Raw genomic sequence first — 11,808 nt, forward strand, 5'->3', positions numbered from 1 at the left:
ATGCAGGCTTCTTATGCACCAAGCGTGGTTTTGTGGCCTTTGAGCCACATCCCAGCAGCCACACCGTGTCCCCGCAGCCACCCCATGTCCCCAGAGCCACCCCATGTCCCCGCAGCAGTGACCTCTTGACCCAGCGCTGAACCCGAGCCCTGCCCCGCTCTCACCCCGGGGGACACAGAGGTCTGTTTGATCCTTCCCATCTGCCCAGCTTTCCCTATGAAAGGGGCTGTTGGCTCCTGCAGGCGGAGCGCTGCGCGTCCCCGGCCCCAAGCATCACCTGCTGCACCGCTCACAGCGGTTACGAGCTGCAGCCTTCACTCAAAGCCGGGCGCGCAGCGTAGCCACGAAACGGGTCCTCTTCTGCCAAAAAAATACAAATAAATAAATAAATAAAGGGGGGATATTTTCAGTGGCCTCCTCTGTCTGCAGGGACGTGCAGTTTCCCACAGCGCTTCTCCAGGAGAGCCATTTCTAAACCTTTGCCAGCAGGTCCCCCTGGCAGGCGTTGTCAGCTCACGCTACCTTTGCCACAGAATCCCCCCAGCCCATTCCCCATCCCATTCCCCATCCCATTCCCCATCCCATTCCCCATCCCATTCCCCATCCCACAGGCAGGGAAGGCTCCAGGCAGGAGCATGAAGCCCCAGTGCCATGGCTGGGGGGACCACTGAGCGGAAAGGAAGCAATACTAATGTGAGCAAAAAACCAAAAAGTAGGAAAATGACCTTTATATATATATATAAATATATACATACATGCGTACATACATATATATATACATCTTAAAAGAGCAAAGGGAAAAAAAAAGATGACTTCCAAAGTCGTAGGAGTTGCTGAGTTGAGTTACAGGGGCCGGGGTCGGATGATTAACAACCCTCCTGCATTTCTGCATCACAGCCATTACTCACTCCAAACCTGAGGCTTCTCAGTTACATACCCCGGCGCAGGCCGACCATTTTTTCCATTGACTGAAAACACATTCTGACTGAAAACAAACTTTCGATCCCCAAGGCTTGGCACGCCTCGGGTCCTTCACCGTATTTAATCAACGGGAAGCTAAACACTTTCAATCTGTGATGGCTCATTTGGAGAGGGAGCTCTGGGCCCTCGCTAGGTGCCAGATATAATAACTCTCCCCTTTTCTTTTCTGAGGCCTACTTTTATAATTTTGCTATTTTTCAATGTCAGACCCATCTTTTGAAGAAATTTTATTGGATTTCCTGCTAGACTTCAGCAAGGATTTTTCTTTCTTTGGCAGAAATATCAAGCAGAACAGGGGAAAAACTCAATCACAACCTTGGAACGGGGCTCATTCTTACTTAGGATTTCTTTGTCCGTTTGCACAAACGTTTCTTAAGGGGCCCCCGGGAGCTCTGCTCCCACCCCAGCTGCACATTTCCATAGCGTCTCCCCAAAGGCTTTGGAAATCTCTGCGAAATTCCTCATGGCTTCCAGAGGGAGAAGCACCGCGGAGGGGCAGGGCGACCTGGGGGCCCTGTGCTCTGCACACGCGCGGTTCGGTTCAGCACAGCCCAGGGAATGAGCAGGGTTTGGTGTCTCCAGGTTCTGGGGCTCTCTGTGCTTCCCGTCTTCCTTCTCGCAGTGTTTGAGGTTAAGAGGTATGCAACAGTCTTCAATAAATCGCTTGGCGTGGCGCACGACAAAACAAGAAAATGTAATTCAGATTAAAGTCACCCTCTGGCTAAAATGATAGTTTATTAAATAAACTGCAGCGCTGCCAATCAACTCTGCTGGCAAGCAATGCTTTGACATTAATCTTTTTTGATGTGATTTAGGGTACACCTGGGCCTTTGTAGAGTATCTCCCATAATTTCTTTCCCATCTCTCTGGATCAAGCTGCTGTGCTTGGCTCCGTTGACAAATTCCCCAAGTAATCCCTCAAAAGATTGGAGAAATGCTCCAAACGCTCCATTAAATTTATTTTCCGTGCTTTAAGAGCCCCAAAACTATGTCCAATAAATAAGTGTTCGGCGTGATTTATGGAAATGCTGCTCTGATTTAAAGTCATAGGGGGGGAAATGCGTCCCCCCCGGGGCGGGAGGAGCTGTGCCCGTGCCCCACACCCAGACCCGGCCCCAAAGGTTCCCGCTCGGGTTTCCTTTCCCGAAAAATTTATTGCGTTGTAGTTATTGGGGGAACCATCAAAAGAGTAATTCTGGCCCTTGTTTTTGCACAGTCCTTTTGATAAATATGATACTTAGAAATATGCCTCCCACAAGACAGGAAAGCCATAGAGTTAAAATGAAGTAATCTGTCAGTAAACTTGTTGGAATCAAAGCCAAAATGAAACCTGTAAAAGCAAAAGGAGAGGGGAAAAAGACAGCCCGTGCTCCAGAGCGCTTTGGCCAAAGCAGGGAGAGGGCAGATGGAGGCTGTCCTTCCTGCAGGCGGTTCTGCATGAGTTAGGGCTGGTGCTCAAAGGGCCTCTGTTCACGTCCAGCCCTGGTGCTGCTCCTGTCCCTCCAGGGGCTCCATGTGTTGAGCTCTGTGCCACCAGCTCCATGCATGGAGTTCCATGCGTTGAGCTCCGTGTGTTGAGCTCCAGGCCACCAGCCCTGTGCCACCAGCCCCATTTCCTGTCCCTGGACATAGCTGTGGGGTTTCCACCACCCTCTCACTGCACTTTTTTTTGGTAACATCTAATGGGATTTTCTCTTTTTGCCCGATTCCAGAGAAGTGCACCCCGTGGTGTGCCTGGCTCTCCATGGCCAACCCAAAGCACGGCACAGTGTGGGGCCGCATTCGCTTCCCTTCAGATTTTCCTCCCCCTCTGGAACAAACACCATAAAACTCAAAACCTTGTGCAAAATGCAGCCCTGCTGGTTTTACAGAGGGCAGGAATTCCTCGCTCTGCTCTGACCCCACAGCTCCCAGGGCCATTCCCAAACTGGGTCACAAACCCGCCCCAAAACACAGCCCAGAGGGGCTGAGACTCAGAGGGTCCTGGCACAGAGGGAGACCCCACGTGGGGCCGGATCCTGCCCTTCCTGCTGGCATGGATGCAGTTGAAAGCGAGGTGTGTTGCACCACCTGTGTTTACACTGCGCAATCTGCAGTTTGCTGTAATAAAATCATTTAATACTGTCACAATTTTTTTGGCAAGGGCCACGCTGAGCGATACGGAGCGGAGCCACCTGACAGCAGCCCGATGGGAGCAATAGTGCAGAGGGCAGGAAGCAACACGAAGAGGCACCCTGGGGCTTGCAGGGCTCTCCAAGCAGACGGAACAGAGGGAGAGGTGCACAAAGAGCCCGGTGTGCTGCCCCAAAGCCCCTTCTGTGTTCCCTGAAAACTCATTCTCATGCTCCTTGTTGGGGATGGGGAGGGGATTCGGGGTCAGAGATGCTCCTGGGGCATGGGGTTGGGGATGATCCGTGGGGTCTGGGTGAGGAGAGGGGAAGGCCCATAGACAGGGCGAGAAGGGAGAAGGGAAAGGGAAGGAGAGCGGCGCGTGTGTGTGTGACTGTGGAGAGAAACAGGATTCATGGTAATTTCCTGCCAGATGCCTGAACTCCTCCAGCATGCAGACATTTCACATGTGAAATATCAAAGCGTTCCCAATAACAAATGTACTTCCTGCAGCTCCTCAGATCTGCCTCCGTGCCAGCAAGGGAGCCGGGCAGGGAACGCCGCTGCGGTGCTGAGGGTGCCGGGCTCAGCAAAAGGCTATCACCAGTTTGGGAACGTTATCCCCCAGTTTGGAAATGTTATCCCCCAGTTTGGGAGCGTTATCCTCTGTTTTGGGAACGTTTCTTTGGGTTTGAGAAGGTTAAATCCAGGTTAAGGAGCATTACCCTCGGGCTTGGGAATGGCACCCTGAGTTTAGGAGGGTGACTCCCAGATTTGGGGAGGTTACCGTGGGTCTGGGAGCCCACGTTGGCTCTGACAGCTCACGTTACCCGCTGGGGGTGTGACGCATGCCGGCGGCCTCTCGACCCCGTCAGCACGGTGCTTCCCCAGCTGAACATCTCCAGGCTCCAGACCGATCCCCAGCTCTGTAAACATCCTGACGGCGGCGGGGAAGAGAGGAAAGCGCCCACCCCATGGAGCCGCTGGGCTGGGATGGCGACGGGGACACGGGCAGCCCCACTGCAGGGACATCCCCATACCAACCCCACAGCGCAACGCAAAGTGTCCCCTCCAGGGAGGGGAAGAGGGAAATGCCTCTCACCCATTTTAGGATTTCCCTTGCAATCCTTGTTGATTTCTCACAAAGTTGGTTCCCGTTTGCAGCGCAGACGCCGTCCTCCCACCTCCAATGGGACCCGATGCTGTTTCCAAGCTCTTTCTAAGTGCCTTGCTGGAGGGGAAGCGGTGGAGTTCACCTGATTTAACATTTTTGCGTGTTTCTAGGACCTGCACGACTCTCCACACGGTTGCAGCCCCTGCCAGGTGGCTGTAACTCACTCCTCGTGTTCTTTACAAGGTATTTGTAAACATGCAGCAAATCTCCCTCACTCTCATCCTCATCTCTTGGTGCTTACAAACACACAAGCCCTGCAGGCTGAGAGCCACTTTGCATGGGAGAAACTCATGCAAAAGGACCCCAATCATCATAAATCAATACTAACTGTACGCTGCTTATTATTTCCTATTGTCTATTGGCCCTCGAAGTTGATATTGACTCGGTTGGAATGAAACGCCGATAACCGCAGACCTCGAAGGTCAGGGAGGATGGATAGCGGGTGAGAACCCCCTCTGAAGCTCAGTGGTGGCTCCTTCTTTGGGAGAGCTCCAAGCAGCCCAGGGAAGGGGGGACCCATCCTCGGGGACCGCAGTGATGGTTCCAGCGCCCGCCCGCGCCCCGTCACGTCTGTCACTTCCCATTAGAGCCCGCCAGCCACATAATGCGCTTTGACTGATGTAATTGGGGCTGACAGAGCAGCAAAAAGATCTCCAGAAACTTTACACCGTGTGGTTTCCTGCGCTCCGCTCCCTCCGGCTCTTTGCTGGAAACCGCACTTGGAGGCAGCGCCCGGGACTGCACTCACCAGAACTGGGGTCACTTTCCAGCTGCTGGATCTGGAAATGGGAACCCCACCCCGGCCACTGACTGCAAGGCTGCAAAGTGGTGGCAGCGCACGAGGTGTTCTCTCATGGCGAGAAAACCCCACTCGTGCCCTTTGCTGGGAGGGCGTCTTAACCCAACATCAAAGCAGTGGTCCTAAGGAAATGCCCCACCTGGGTGGGGAAGCACGAGCTCAAGGCTCCTTCCCCATCCCCGCACCATCTCAGTGAGGGGCCCAGGTGTACAGGGCATCCAGGAACCAGCCCAGGCTGCAGGAGGCAGGAGATGGTACCAGCGCCTCTCCTTGGGACAGAGATGAGGAGCTCTCAAGGATGTGGGTGTCTCAGGGATGTGGGAGTCTCAGGGATGAGGATGATGCTTTGTCCCTGCCATCCTTGGGCAGTTCCAGGGAAGCAGAGTGAACCACAGCCCTTATCTGCCCCTCAGGCTGATGTTTGAGCGCAGCACTTGAGATAGGAGTTTCTGCAGAGCTGGAAATCACCACAGGGGCAGCACTTGAATTGAACTTGCTGCCCTCTCATCCCTGCTGCTGTGGTTCAAGGCGAAGCAGTGACAGTGGCCCAGCCCGGGGTGCAGCCACACAGGTTTGGACCATGGTGCTCTCCAGGAGATGAGAGCAGGGAGGCACCACTGGTGCTGCTGTGTTCCTGGAGGGGACGGGGATGGGGCAGCTGTCGGGTGATGCTCAGCATCACTTCATGGGGGGAGATGGGGGCAGTGCTGCTGCCACAGCTCCAGTCTTCATGGATCAATGTCTATGGCATTCTCCTGGTCTCTTTGCCAAAAATACTTTCTCACTGCGCACGTCATCCATAACGAATGAGAACATCCGGCACTTTGGGGAGATCGATAGCACCACAGTTGTAAATATCCCGGGAAATCAATGGGGGATGTGAGAGGTATTTCGCCCACTTTCACTTCTAACATCTCTTTGTACTAAAAATGGTGTTTTAATAAGAGCTGGGTGGAGACTCTCGCCGTGCACGGCCGCTGCGTTGCCCAGCTGCCTCTGACCCCTGGGAGCAGTGACCACGGAGGTGGGGAGCGGTCTCAGTGCACATCCCCGTGTTTCCTTCCATGTGGGAATGGAAAATGCATTAAAAGAGCACCAGCTCCCCAAGAATGCCTGCAGAAAGCCTCCCATGGCAGCACCTCGGGTAACTACGGAAACTGAATCCCGAGCTGTTTGTAATGACCGTGCAGTCGCCTCTGGTTAATTACAACACAACACCTCTTACCCTGTGAGAAACGGATTTATGGATGAAATTCCACAATCAACATTCAGGGCAGCATCGGGAAGAGCTGTGTGGGGTAGTGTGGATATATATATGTATATATATATATATATATATTTGTAATTATTTCTCTCTGGTTTCATCACCACTGACCTTGGAGCTGGCGATGCAAGATGGCCCCATAGCAGCTCTCGGAGGAGCATCACCCAATGGGCTCAGGGCAACCACTGGGACAGGGAGGCAAGGAGCTGCTGGAATCCCCGGCAGCACCCAAGTCTGTCACTGCCCAAGAAGACAAAGCTTCGCATGGCACCGCAATACAGCACAGCAGTGCTTGGTGGAGGCGATGACCACCATGCAGGTTCACGGCAGCGTGCTGCCCTGTGCTTCCTTCCCTGGGGGCAGGCGTCCAGCTCTCAGATACCTCTGGCACTGGTGCCTTCCCAGCTCTAGCTGCTGCTATGGCCGTGTTCGTGGTGCTTGGAGGTGGGGGTAGGAGGCAGCCCCCGGGGCACAAAACCCCTCCAAGCAGCGTCACCCCAGCACTGTGTTCCCATCCCCATGAGCTGGCGGGACACCTTTCATGTCCCTAAATGCAGCATGGAGGCCAGAACAGCACTAATTACAAGGCAGTGCATCCCCGTGCCCTGTGACTAAGGCAGTATGTAGAGCAAAGGTAGGAATAAAACCACCAGAAGAGCAAATAAATAAAGAAGGCAGCCTTAATAATGGGGTAATTACCTGGCTTAAGTACACAATCATCTAGCATTTTGCTAAACTTTATGACACATGATGACAAGTTAATAAATGAGATGTCTTACCAGCAGTAAAACAGCTGTTAGCAGCCACCTTGTATGTCTGGGTAGCCCAGAGCAAAATGAACCACTGTGCCAAATGAAAAGAAACTGGTTATTTCTGTTTGTCGAAATAGCCCGTGTAATAAATCACCATTAATGATGCTGTCACTTATCAAAGGGAAAGCTCTTGTTGCAAAAGCCTTTGAAGTCACGGCACCTATAATTTCCTACCTATAAAAAGGTGCCTTTGTGCATGTGTCATGGCTGGAGCTGCCAGGAGGGACCCGGAGTTCAATGCTGCCCATAGCCCTGAGAGCAGCAATGAGGAGCTGGGGGCAACCATGGGGTGGGGGGCACCAAGGAGCAGGGGAACAGCAGGGAGCGGGGGGGTACAGGGAGTCCCCAGCCCAATGCTGAGCCCTGCAGCAGGAGCCTGGCCCTCCCTGCTCTCCCATCCTCTCTGCAGACGTTGCTAATGCTTGTGCAATTATCACATTATTGCGAGAATCTTCGTCTGCCATCGCGTCCCGCAGAAGCACACAGGGGCGTCTGCAGCTCTCTGCCCTGCTCCTCTGCTGCGCAACCACGGTGCAACAGGAACCGGGCTGCAAGCACGGCCCCTGTACAAACAGTGCCTGTCAGCAGGGATTAAACCCTCTGTCAGCACAGTGCAGGAGGCAGCGGGCACTTGAGCTGAAGGAACATCTCCTTTTAGCAACGGGAAAGCAGCCGGCACTCGTAGCCGCTGGGGAAAGCTGTAAGAGGAGATGTGATGCAGGCATTGCATGCACGTGCTGCAGGGCTGAGGACAGAGGGATGGAGCTGCTGGCCCCATCCCACAGCTCTCCCCCTTGGGCCTCTGGGGACCATGTACTATGGGATGCAGCTCAGCCAGGCGGTGGGGAGCTGGGATGTATGCAGACAGGTGTCAGTGGGCTCTGCTCATGTTGCCAAGCAGGAAAGCAGCAAAGCCCAGCAGAGCAGGACAGGGTGCTCAGCTGGACGAAAGCATGAGGCCATGCCTATGCCAGCCTGTGGGCAGCTGCCATGTCCCTGCCCTCCACTCGTCCCCATACAGGGCCCATACAGAGCATCCTAAAAGAGCAGTGAAGTCCCGAGTGAAGGGCTACAGAAGCAAAGGGGAGTGCTCCCCAGAGAATTTCCCTATTTAGGAGGAATGTGTTTCTTTTCCAGAGACCTAAGGAGTCTTTTTTCCCTCCTTCTTGATTATTAAATGAGGCAGCTCCCGTGTCGCTTTGTCACTTCTCCCTGCTGAAGACACTTTCTCTTTTCTTCTCATCTGAGCGGCAGCACCTCACCGCCTCGTAGCATCTGCTGCAAGAAGTCGTCACCTGTCACCTCTCCCCAAATGACTTGAGAAAACAGGATAGAACAGCTATAAATAATTAAGACCCATCCGACACTGGCGCAGCGACTAAATATCAGAAGTGCCGGAGCATCACGAGCGCTGCGGTGATAGCCACGCAACCTACTTTGGGAGGAGGATGCGAGCAGCAGGATCCCATGCTGCCCTTGTGGCCAACACTTCTCAGCTCCCATCGAGGGCCCGTGGGCAGGGCATGGCCCACACCAGGAGGAAGGTTTGCATCACCCCAAAGACACGGACTGAGATCCCGAAGGAGCAGGAGAGGGACTTGCTATTAACATGCATGATTTCCTGATCAAATCCTACTGCTGTCTCAGAGCTTGTAAGAAGTTAACATCAAAGCCATGGAAGGGAGGGAATGGCAAGTGCTGGGAGAGATGTCACATTAGTGTCTGGCTCTCCTGCAGCTCCAGCCTTGCTCGTCAAGGCTCCAGCTCCATCGCCCTGCTAGCAGGGAAGGGAAGCATCCCCTGTGTGCTGCAAACAGCAGGAGGATTTGGGTCCTGCACTGCTCCAGCTGCAGGGTAAGATAGGAGCTCCCCTTCGGGCCCTGCTGTAATTGTTCATCAGGGCATCGGTGCAGCAGAGCCTGATTAAATTCCCAAGCGAGCAACCAGGGAGATAATTAACTTTTGGAACAACTCACCTGCGAGACACAGCATCCATCACTCAAGGTCTTCGCGGCGCTCCCGCTGCTGGAGGTGACCCCGCAGCCCAACTGGTGGGAAATGTCCTTTGGGGAGTGGAAAGCGCTGATTTACCCGAATCGAAATGATCTGCAGGCGTGCTCCTGGCTCCAGCTGGCAACAAAAGCCAGGAGAGCAGCACAGCGCTGTCAGCCTGCCCGGGCCGGGGACGTCGGGGTCACCCATCCCCAGTGCACACATTGTGCAGCACTTTCTCCACTCGTGCACACCTGATTTTAAGTTGGGTTAACCCTGGTTGGAGATGAAATAAACCTGGTTTACCAGCCCTGCTGGTGCAAACCCAAAGCTGGGGGCCCCCAGACCCCCTCACGCATAGGGTACATGGCCAACCCAGAGAGCTGCTTTGATTTGGAGTGTGCAGCGCTGTCCCGGGGAGATTTATGGCCCCAGCACCTTTGATGTGGGGCTCTGATAAGCATCAGGAATATTTTCGTCAGCCAGGGAGCCCTGAGTGCAGGGGTTTATGGGCAGCGGTGCTTCCTGCAGCCCTTGAGTCAGCTGCCACATTCCTGGGGAAGGCCAGCCATGAAAATAAAATCATAAACCCCCGGAAGGCTTTATAAACACAGGGAAGCTTCTCCTTTAAGGGAGAGGAGCAGGGAATATTTCCATTTCAATCAGGGACATCTCTGGAACAAGCCCTCAGCCAGGGCCCTGCAGAATTTGTCAGGGGATTAGCTCAGGAAAAGAGAGAGTGCAGGATTTTTCCCCTTCGCACTCACTCGGCTGTTATTCCAAATTAGGCTGTTCGCCTTCAGCTCAGAGGAGGGTAATGAAAACCAGAAGGGAGCTGCAGCAGGAGCCCAGCTGGGGGCAGGGGACAGGCAGGGCAGCAGCAAAGCACAGGCATGCACGGGGCACAGGGTCCCAAGGAGAGGGGGAGCAGCGCTAGTGCTGGCATAAAAGAGGAGCATGGCACTGCACGATGCTGCACAGTGCTGCATGGCAATGCACAGTGCTGCATGGCATTGCATAGTGCTGCATGGCATTGCATAGTGCTGCATGGCATTGCACAGCACTGCATGGCACATGGCATTGCACAGCGCTGCATGGCTTTGCACAGCATGGCATGGATTTGCACAGCATTGCACAGCGCTGCATGGCATTGCACAGCACTGCACAGCATTGCATGAATTTGCACAGTGTTGCACAGCGCTGCATGGCATTGCACAGCACTGCACAGCATTGCATGAATTTGCACAGTGTTGCACAGCGCTGCATGGCATTGCACAGCGCTGCGTGGCACATGGCTTTGCACAGCTCTGCATGGCACTGCACAGCATTGCACCAAGATACTCTGCCTTGCAGAGGGCCCTGTGTTGCACCCACATCGAGGTCCTGCTGCAGGGAAGCCGCCGTGGCCTGGCTTTCTCCCCACAGCAGCCTCTGCTCACTGTCAACTGCTTCCCACGTGATTTATTTGAGGTTTACGCTCCAGCCTGTAATGCAAAACCACCGAGCGCATTTCTTCCTCCTTGTAATTAAAGCCCCCGATGCCGGAGCGCACACCTGGTATAAACAACCATAAAAAAATACATGAGCAGAGCCAGCGCTGTTTTTAGGCGCTGGGAACACAGCCCGAGAGCGGGTGCCCATCCAGGAGGCCTCAAAGCCTCTTCCCAGCCCAAATCTTTCTCATGGCCAATTTACCCCCTCTGTCCACGTGCCAGCATTGCTCACAGCCGATCCAATCCAGAGCTGTCCCCTCCAGGCCCTGCGGGCAGCGCATGGGAAGCGCTCGCTCCATGCAAGCAGCAGGGCAGGATGAACAGGTTGGGCAGCTTAAAGAGAAACAGGGAACGAGGGAACGCCTGGCAGCAGCCAGCACACACAGACCCCAACCACAGCCCCACGCAGGGACAGCAGTGGGGCAGCCCCTGTCCCCCTGCCCATGGCGCTGCCGAGCCGATACCCGTCGGCTGCGTCACAAACCGAGGACGCGAAGCAATTTTCAATGATCTTTCGAAACGATGAACAAAGAGCCCTTGTCCGCGTTACCCAGCAAATAAATCGCGGCAAAATGATGGTTGTAATTCCCAAAAGTACACGGCGAATTGATTTCCCGATGGCATTTATCATGATAAAGCAGTGCAGCAGCACGCAGGCACGGCTCGAGCTGCAGCGGCCGCCTCCCTCCGTCCCTCCCGTTTATCTCCCGTCCCATCTCGGCTGCATTTGCACAGTTGCACAAGAGATCGCTGCTGCTCCAGCTCACGCCGCCGCCTCCGCCCGCTCCGCCTTCAGCTGCACCAGCCCAGCACCAGCAGAGCCCCGCTCCATTAGGATAACACTGCTTTCAATCCCCAATCAGATGTTTAAATTATAACAGCGTGTGCCTGCGTATATATCTCCCTTTGTCAGAGCCTCGCCAGCCTCTCCTTCTCTCCTTTATTTGTCTTGCTGCTGTTGCAGCGAAAATGTATTGGCTTTGCAGTTAGTGATTACACGTCATCACATACCCAATTTATAACACCATACCCCAAAGAACAGATGTAATAAAGCCAGGCCAGGAAACAGCAATGTTATAAAACAGAGCAGTCAACTCAAAGGTCTTCGCATGTGTGCTGGAAAGAAAATATTACAGACACTGCTTTGGGGAGGGGGGAGGCTGTGGGAGGCGGGGGCTGGGTGC

Source organism: Numida meleagris, chromosome 21 (genome assembly GCF_002078875.1).
Source record: "Numida meleagris isolate 19003 breed g44 Domestic line chromosome 21, NumMel1.0, whole genome shotgun sequence".
Classification (NCBI taxonomy): Eukaryota; Metazoa; Chordata; class Aves; order Galliformes; family Numididae; genus Numida; species Numida meleagris.